Genomic DNA, 8,606 nt, shown 5'->3' on the forward strand with positions numbered 1-8,606 from the left:
CACTCTGTCTTTGATCCCTGCTCTCAGCCAGACTTCTTCACTATTGAAGTGGCTTTTTCACCACTCCATTTTCCCTTCACTCTTTCAAATGGTTTTCCAACTATGTCCAAGTTTCTCATCATATCTGCTAATGCTGCAATGTTTGGTCTTGTAATGGGTTTCTTGCCTTCCCATTATCCCTTCTGGGTAGTATCAGAACAAATGTTAAGATAGTAAATTGTGTACATAAACGAGGATAGTGTTGGTGGTAATCATTAATGGTGCTTTAAATGGAAAGAGATCAGAAATAGAGAAATTTCTCTAGATTTAGTTAGAGTTGACTATACTTTCAATAATTTATTTGACAACGACTCCATAAGAAGAAAAAGTTTGGAAAAGCATTGTATAGAAAAACATGCAAGGCCTGTTTGGAAACAACCAAGGTATGTGATACTAAAGAGTGAAGAGTTAAAAATGATTCCACAATTTAAGTCTGTTTGAAAAAAATATGATTCAAAAGGCAACTTACAGAAAGTAGAGTAGTGGTTGCCAGGGGCTGGGAGGAAGGCCGGCATGGGGAGTTACTGTTTAATGGATTTAGAGTTTCAGTTTTACAAGAGTTCTGGAGATTGATAGTGGTGATGGTAGCACATCATTATGAATGAATTTAATTCCACTGAACCATACACTTATAAATGGTTAAAATGGTAAATTTTATGTTATGTGTATTTTACCACTATAAAAACATTGGAAGGAATAAAAGGCAACAATTTTTTTCTTTCCTCCAACGTCCCTTTAAACATTTTTAGTGCCGAGTAATCTTCCTCCACTCTTTGTTGAAAACTCTTATAGAGCTCATAGGTGTCTGTTCACTTTCATGTAATAACGAGTCCCATGTCAGTTTAGGTGGCAAATATAATTTTGATTCAGCAATTAGAATGTCCAGCTGTGGGACTTCCCTGGTGATCCAGTGGTTAAGACTCCCAGTGCACGGTGCATGGGTTTGATCCCTGGTTGGGGAACTAAGATCCCGCATGCAGCACGGTGCGGCCTAAAAATAAGAATGTCCAGCTGCAATATATTAATCAAAGCTCCAAACTTCATTTAGCATTAATTCTTTGTAGGTTGGACGTATAAAGCCACTCTTTTTATAAAGGGGTGCTGCTTCTATTCTAGGTCTCTTTTTATGTTGCTGATCAGGCTGAGGGGTTCAAGAGATGGAACTGATCCTACTCTTTTCTTTGTAAACTCAGTAATTGGAAGAGGGAGTCTCTGTCACCTTCACTCTGGCATGTCAATAACTTTTCTATTTGGTATCTCATCTAAATTTGAGGGAAGGCGAGTTCCATTATAAGACTCTGTTATGATGTGCTGTCAAGTTTGGCTAGAAGGTTGGGAAAGAGAGAAAATGCTCTGGGCATCACTCAGATGACTGGTCAAGGACTGTCAGAGACTTAAAAGTTGTGACACATGAGTATTAATAACCTAGTGTGTGAGAAATGTAAGTAGCTCTAAATCAGATTTCATTGCACATCATTTTATTAATATTATTATTAATTATAATTTTTGAGCACCTATCAAATTCTAGCATTTTCTAGGTGCTTTACCCATGCTTTTTAAATTTCTTAAATGAATACAGCCACACAAAGAGGAAGGTGCCAGTGCTGCTTTTCGGGTGAGGTAATTGAGTTGCGTAAAGTTTGAGTTACTTACCTAAGGCCATGCAGTTAAGTAGTAAAGCTGAAATTTTTCTCTTCTGTCATCTGAAATTGATAGAACATCAAGATCACTGCATTATTCCTAACTAATGTTTTTTTACAAGGAGGCCTAAAGCTATGTTATACTGAAGGAACAAGAGTTGACAAGCACTGCTAATTGCCTTTTGTTCTATTCCTGCTAGTAGACTTCCACTCAGGACTGACACCCCCTCCCCCCCCCACCCCCGCCCCATCCTTTTTCTTGCTCTGGCATTGCTAGTCGCCTTTATCTCCACCTTGAATTTTAGTCTTTCAGACTAAGCAGTATTTATAAAAATCACACACCAAGGTCACTTTGTGCAAAGCATGATCTGAATACTAATACAGACCAAAAATTTGTAAGACTACTGTGTTAACCGGGGATGAGTGATGTCATCTTAAGTGAAAGATATTATATAGGGACCCAGTATGTCCTAGTTCAGATATCTTTTGTACTGTCATACTTTATATGTCTTTTTTGTTTTGTTTTGTTTTGTTTTTGTTTTGTTTTCTTTTGTTTTGTTTTGCAGTACGCGGGCCTCTAACTGTTGTGACCTCTCCCGTTGCGGAGCACAGGCTCCGGACGCGCAGGCTCAGTGGCCATGGCTCACGGGCCCAGCCGCTCCGCGGCATGTGGGATCTTCCCGGACCGGGGCACGAACCCGCGTTCCCTGCATCGTCAGGCGGACTCTCAACCACTGCGCCACCAGGGAAGCCCTTTTTTGTTTTTTGGTCACACCCTGCACAGCTTGTGGGATCTTGTTCTCTGACCAGGGATCAAACCCTGGCCCTCCGCTGTGAAAGCACTGAGTCCTAACCACTGGAACACCAGGGAATTTCCTGTATGTCATTTTAATGTATCATGATCTCATGTAAGAAACCTATTTCTATACAACCAACTAACTAACCAAATTAACTAACACTCTCCACTGTCTGGGTAAAGCAGGCCAACGGATGCCCAGGGCATACTTAAGACTCAGGGCTACTAGGCTAATCTATTGTAGCCCCACTCACTGTGGAGATGAGTGTTTACTAGGAATTATGTGTTTGTTATGATACCTGTTTATGGTGCTTGCCCATGTTTTAGTAATTGTCAAATTAACTGTGGGAGAAGCAATGGTGAAAAGTTCGAAATAATTACACAAAAATCTAGCTGCAGTCCAACTCTGGAACAAGTCCTAAGTGTCTAAGTTCTCTCTGTACTTAAAATAAAAGCAAAAACAAAACCCAGATAAGCATTTATTTATGAAAGATGTTAGGAGACTTCTAATAAGGAGTCACTCAAAGGAAATGTCTTGAACCTATATCACTAGATTCATAAATAGGTGCTCCTTTATGAGGAGGTACCATTCTACTTGGAAGAACAAGGGCTGAGAATGTGAGTGCAACATTAAAAATACATACACATGTGTACACACATACATACACACAGAATGATAAAGTTAGAACCATAGACCAGGATACTCCTTTGTCCCACAAAGGATCCAAACTACCAAAGGCCTCACCTCAGCAGTGGACAAGGAACCATCAGACCTCAGACAACCAAAGTCTAACTGTGACTCCATATGACAACACCATGGTATTAGAACCAGACTCTCTAGCCTTCTGTGTGCATAGATTCTGGAAGAAGAATTGACCAAGTAAATTTCTTTTCCTTGGTTAATGCAAGCTAAAGCCCTCAAAAAGGAAAAATTGGACATACTACTAGTAAGAACATGTGAGGTTTTAAGCAATCAATTTGAAAAATAAAAGAGATATGACCTTGTTTACATCCCAACCTATTGAAAAAGGTCATCAACATTAAACCCCATTTTAGGAAAAATTGTTAGATTGAATATAAAATGATCTAGTTATCTTTTCAAAACAAGAAATACATTTTTTTAATATCCACTTATTTCCAAATGTAAAAAGCTACAGATTTAGAGAAATTCTGATTTGTACAAAAAAGAATTATAATCTCCGCATTTAATTTAAAGTTATTTTCTTGCTTTTGTTTCATCCAATAATTTCACTTAGAGGTACATATCCTAGAAAAATTCTTTACAGCTTTAGTATTAACTTTATTGTTTTGATATTGCAGTTGGACCAATATTTGCACTCAGCTCCATCCAGGCTAGTTGTTTTTTGCATCACAAAAATGATGTGAATATACAGTTAAAAGAGCTAAGCTAAAGCCGGTACATATACCCCTTTCTCCCTCATGAAAGAGCAGGGCAGGTTCTGGCCCTGGGCTGGAGCATTACTTGTTCATGGGCCATGCAAGGAATGCAGATAAAGGATTAATATATGAACCTGCATCCTGGGGAGAAGCCAGGTAGACCACATAAACAGATTTTCAACCCTAAAAGTGCCAGACCAAGAAGTAAAATCCAGGGATGTGGCAGCCAGTGGAACTGAGGGAATAAGATGGTATTTAGGAGGTTCACAATGGAGAGAGGAGAGGTGCAAGGCATCCAAGGCCTCTCACTGTTTAGGAGGGAGCTTTCACAGGCTCTCCCATGGCCTGAAGGCCGTGGGTTATTTCTCAGCTAAAATCCTATTTTTCAGTTTCCACTGGGCTTGTGTATACTGTTTTAACTTTGTGAAGACACTACTGAGCGTGGGTGAGGCGGTGATGGGTATTGGAGCACAGTGTAGTTAGGTCCCTAGAAGGGGTTATGTCCAAATGACCATAAATATTGTTAATGATTTCCTCTACTCTAGAGAAGCAAGTCTATATCTGACCGAGTCTACCTCTGAGCAAACCGCCAACCTAAAGCTGTTTTTCTTCACAACCACATTTTTTATTATGAAATACAGCATATTTACAAAAGGGAGGTATATCAATTTAACCAATAAGAAATTAATGAGTGCTTGTTAACCATATTAGAATAGAATATTAGCAGCTCAGAACCCCATGTATGTGCCTCACTGATCTCCCCATCCTTTCTTCAACCTAGATATGCACATGGTCTAAAAATTTCTATTATTTATTCTCTTGCTTTTACTTTATACTTTTACCACATAAGCAATTTAGTATTTAGCTTTATCACATTTAGTGCTATATGAATAAAATCCTATAGCATGTCTTTTTCTGTGACTTTTTTGAACTTCATAAACACCAATGCATGCAGCTACTATACTTTCATTTTTTTCTCTTGCATAATGTTCCACTGCATATGTATACAATGAATGAATATTTGTTTGTTCTTCTGTGGAAGACCATTTGGACTGATTCATATGCCTTTAAGAACAGTGCTGCTCAAAATATTCTGGAAGCATTGCTTAAGGCCTATGTGCAAGTGTTACGTGCTATGGAGTGGAATTGTGGGTCATCAAGTATGCACTTGTTTACCGTTATTGGATTTATACTTCCACCAGCAGTGCATTAATGTCTGCATTAAAAACCGGACATGATCACCAGTTGACCTGCAAGCTGGACCCGGTTAATGAAAGGCTCCTCACCCACCCCCCTGTCCTTGGAATTACACCCACCATTCCCACACTAGGAGCTGTTCCAAGGATGCAGCCTTGAGAGAGTGATACGTTGTTGAGACCATCTGGATGGTATATGTGACTAAACCCTGTTAAGGCTTCTATATAGACTTTTAAGATTCTGGTGGTTGGGTGCAGAGATCTGCTCATCTTGCATCCACCCAAGACAAGCCACCTAACAATATGGAGTGGTCAACCCCTTTGGTCTCCCGTTGGCCCTTTGTGTACAGGGGCCAGTTTGCAAACTGAAAATGAAATATATTTTCTGTTGCTCCATCTCTTCATGAACATTTGAAATTTCTGAAGAGTTCTAGGAAAAACATCTCAAAACTGTTCAGCTGTGGGGAGAAGGAGGGAAGCACTGATTGATACTTTTTTTTTTTTACCCTGTTGTCCAAGATGGGACATTGGGTGTTACCTACTCTGTATTTTTAAGTTTTGCATGCATAAGTGCAAGTGGGCTCATGCAGGTAACCCTGGCCAGCATGGGTTCCAGGAAGGGAGAGGTAGAGGATGCAGCCCCAGGAGAGGGAGCTCCTGAAAGTAACTGTTAAACAAGTCATTAAAGGCAGCATGGAAGTGGTTGCTGCAGCAGGAGATAAAATAAGAGTTAACACACAAGAAGTTTTATAATTTTTGTCAGTTTTCATTTTTGTAGATGTCCTTTATCAAGTTAATAGTTCCTTTTCTAGTTTTGTCAGCTTTTTCAAGTAAAATATACATAAAGTAAATTCACCAATTTTAAGTGTGCAATTTAATGATTTTTTAAATTAATTTTTTATTGAAGTAACATTGGTTTATAACATTACATGTTTCATGTGTACAACATTATATTTCTACTTCTGTATATACTACAGTGTGCTCACCACCAAAAATTTAGTTTCCATCCTTCACCATACAGTTGACCCCCTTTATCCGTTTCACACTCTCTCTCTTCCCCTCTATCTACTACTCTATTCTCTGTATCTATGTGTTTGCTTTGTTCATTTATTTTATTTTTTTGGTTTATTTGTTTTTATATTTCACATATGAGTGAAATCATACACTATTTGTCTTTCTCAATCTGACATTTCACATAGCATAATACCCTCAAGGTCCATCCATGTTGTTGCAAATGGCAAAATTTCATCTTTTTTTATCCTTGAGAAGTATTCCATTGTGTATATATACTACATCTTCTTTATCCATTCATCTGTTGATGGGCAGTTAGGTTGTTTCCATACCTTGGCAATTGTAAATAATGCTGCAATGAACATAGGCATGCATATATCTCCAACTATCCCACTTCTGAATATTTATCCAAAGAACATGAAAACACTAATTTTATTTTTGACTAATGCATATAGTTGTGTAACCTCCACCACTATCATGATATAAAACACTTCCATCACCCCAGTATGTCCCTTCATGTTCCTTTGCAGTCAATCCCTCCTCACCCCAACCCCACCCCAACCCCTGTCACCTAGACCTTGGCAACTGCTGATCTGCCTTCCATAGTTAATGATAGAGGTTAATGATTTCCTATTATTTCTAGTTCTCTAAAAATTCTTATTAGGAAAGGATGTTGAATTCTATCAAATGTGTTTTATTGATCTATTAATACGATCATGTGTTTTTTCTCTCCTATAGTCTCTTAATGTAGTAAATTTTACTAGTATTTTTTGTAATATTAAAATAATTCCTGGATAATACCAATTTGGTAATGATGGGTTTTTTTCAACAAGACTATATTCAGGTTGTCGTTAGTTTGTTCATGAGTAGTGCATCTGTATTCACGATTTGTTCCTGTAACTTTTCATAGTATACTCTTTGGAAGGAAGTTATTATACACAGTTCACAATTAAGGAGTGGAGACTTACGCTCTCTCTCCTTAAGGGAGGAGGATTTACATAAATTATTTGGAATTCTTCTGCACAAGAGACTTGTTTCTTCTCCCTTTACTTTTTTTTTGGCCACACCGCAAGGCTTGCAGGATATTAGTTCCCCGACCAGGGACTGAACCCGGGCCCATGGCAATGAAAGTGCTGAGTCCTAACCACTGGACCACCAGGGAATTCCCTAATTATTTGTTCATTTAATTATTTATTTATTTATTAATATCACTATGGACTCATGGATACTTATTTTATATTTTGGGTTACAACTCAATGCTATGTTATTTATTTTGTTACTCAAATGTTGCCTCCTATGTTCCTTTGACATACCCAAACCATTGAAATATTTTGTTTTGTTTCGTTTTGTTTTTTTAAATGCTTTCTTTCTGGCACTAAAAGATGCTCCAGGCTTATTGTGTACATTTTCAGCCCCAGTCCTAGAATCAGCCATTTCTCCAAGGATACCAGTTCTGTAACTTTTTAATACACTATTTTAAAAATTGCTATAAAGGTTATTATGTCATCACCAAATAAGTTGGTGGAAATATTCCTTCTTTTTCTCTACTGGAAAATTTGATTTATTGTTGGAATTCTTTGTTATTTCACATTTTCTGGAACTTCCCTGCAAAGCCATCTGATTCTAGTGTGTTTTCTGGTAGGATAACTTAAACTATTGATTTTGTATTTTAATGGCTTTCTATTTGTCTAATTGAACGAGTTTAGGTAGGTTGCATATTTCTAAAAATTTTTTCCCATTTCATCTAATATTTTAAATTTATTAACAAAATTATTCAGAACATGATTTTATCTTTTTAATCTCTGTAGTATCTGTAGTTGTGTCATCTCTTTCACTCCTAATATTGTCCATTTTGCCTTCTCTATTTTATTTTATTTGTTAATATGATCAGAGATTTGTGCAAGTTATTAGTCTTTTCAAATAATTGTTTTGTGGGGCTTTGGTGGCCTCTTCCGTTCCTATTTTATTTATTTATGATATTTATTATTTATTCCCCGTTATTTTGGGGAGGTTTATTATGTTGTTCTTTTTTTATTCTTAGGTTGGATGCCTGGTTAGTTATTTTTAAATGATTCTTCTTTTTGAATATACATACTGAAGGCTATAAAGTTCCTCTAAGTACCACTTTGGCTATATTCTACAGTTTTGATATGTGTGATTTTGGTCATTTAGGTTGAAATATTTTATAATTTTTTTTCTGACTCAAAGGTTATATAAAAAAGTGCTTTTAAATCTCCAAATTCCTTCATTCTTTATTCATCCTACCAGTATTTGTCACAAAAATACCAGCAACTGCTCTAGTCATTAGTCATATAGCAATAAATAAAGCAGAATAAAAGCTATGCACTCTAGGAATTTACATTCTAGTGAAGGGAGACAGATAAAAAAATAAGTAATGTTTTAGATGGCATGAAATGATTTAGAGAAGAATAAAGTAGGGAAGAGGGAAAAAGAATGAGTTATGGATAGGGTGTTGGAGGCCTCAGTAAAAAAGGAATATTTGTAAAATAACCTAAAGGAGATGAA

Source organism: Phocoena sinus, chromosome X (genome assembly GCF_008692025.1).
Source record: "Phocoena sinus isolate mPhoSin1 chromosome X, mPhoSin1.pri, whole genome shotgun sequence".
Taxonomy (NCBI): domain Eukaryota; kingdom Metazoa; phylum Chordata; class Mammalia; order Artiodactyla; family Phocoenidae; genus Phocoena; species Phocoena sinus.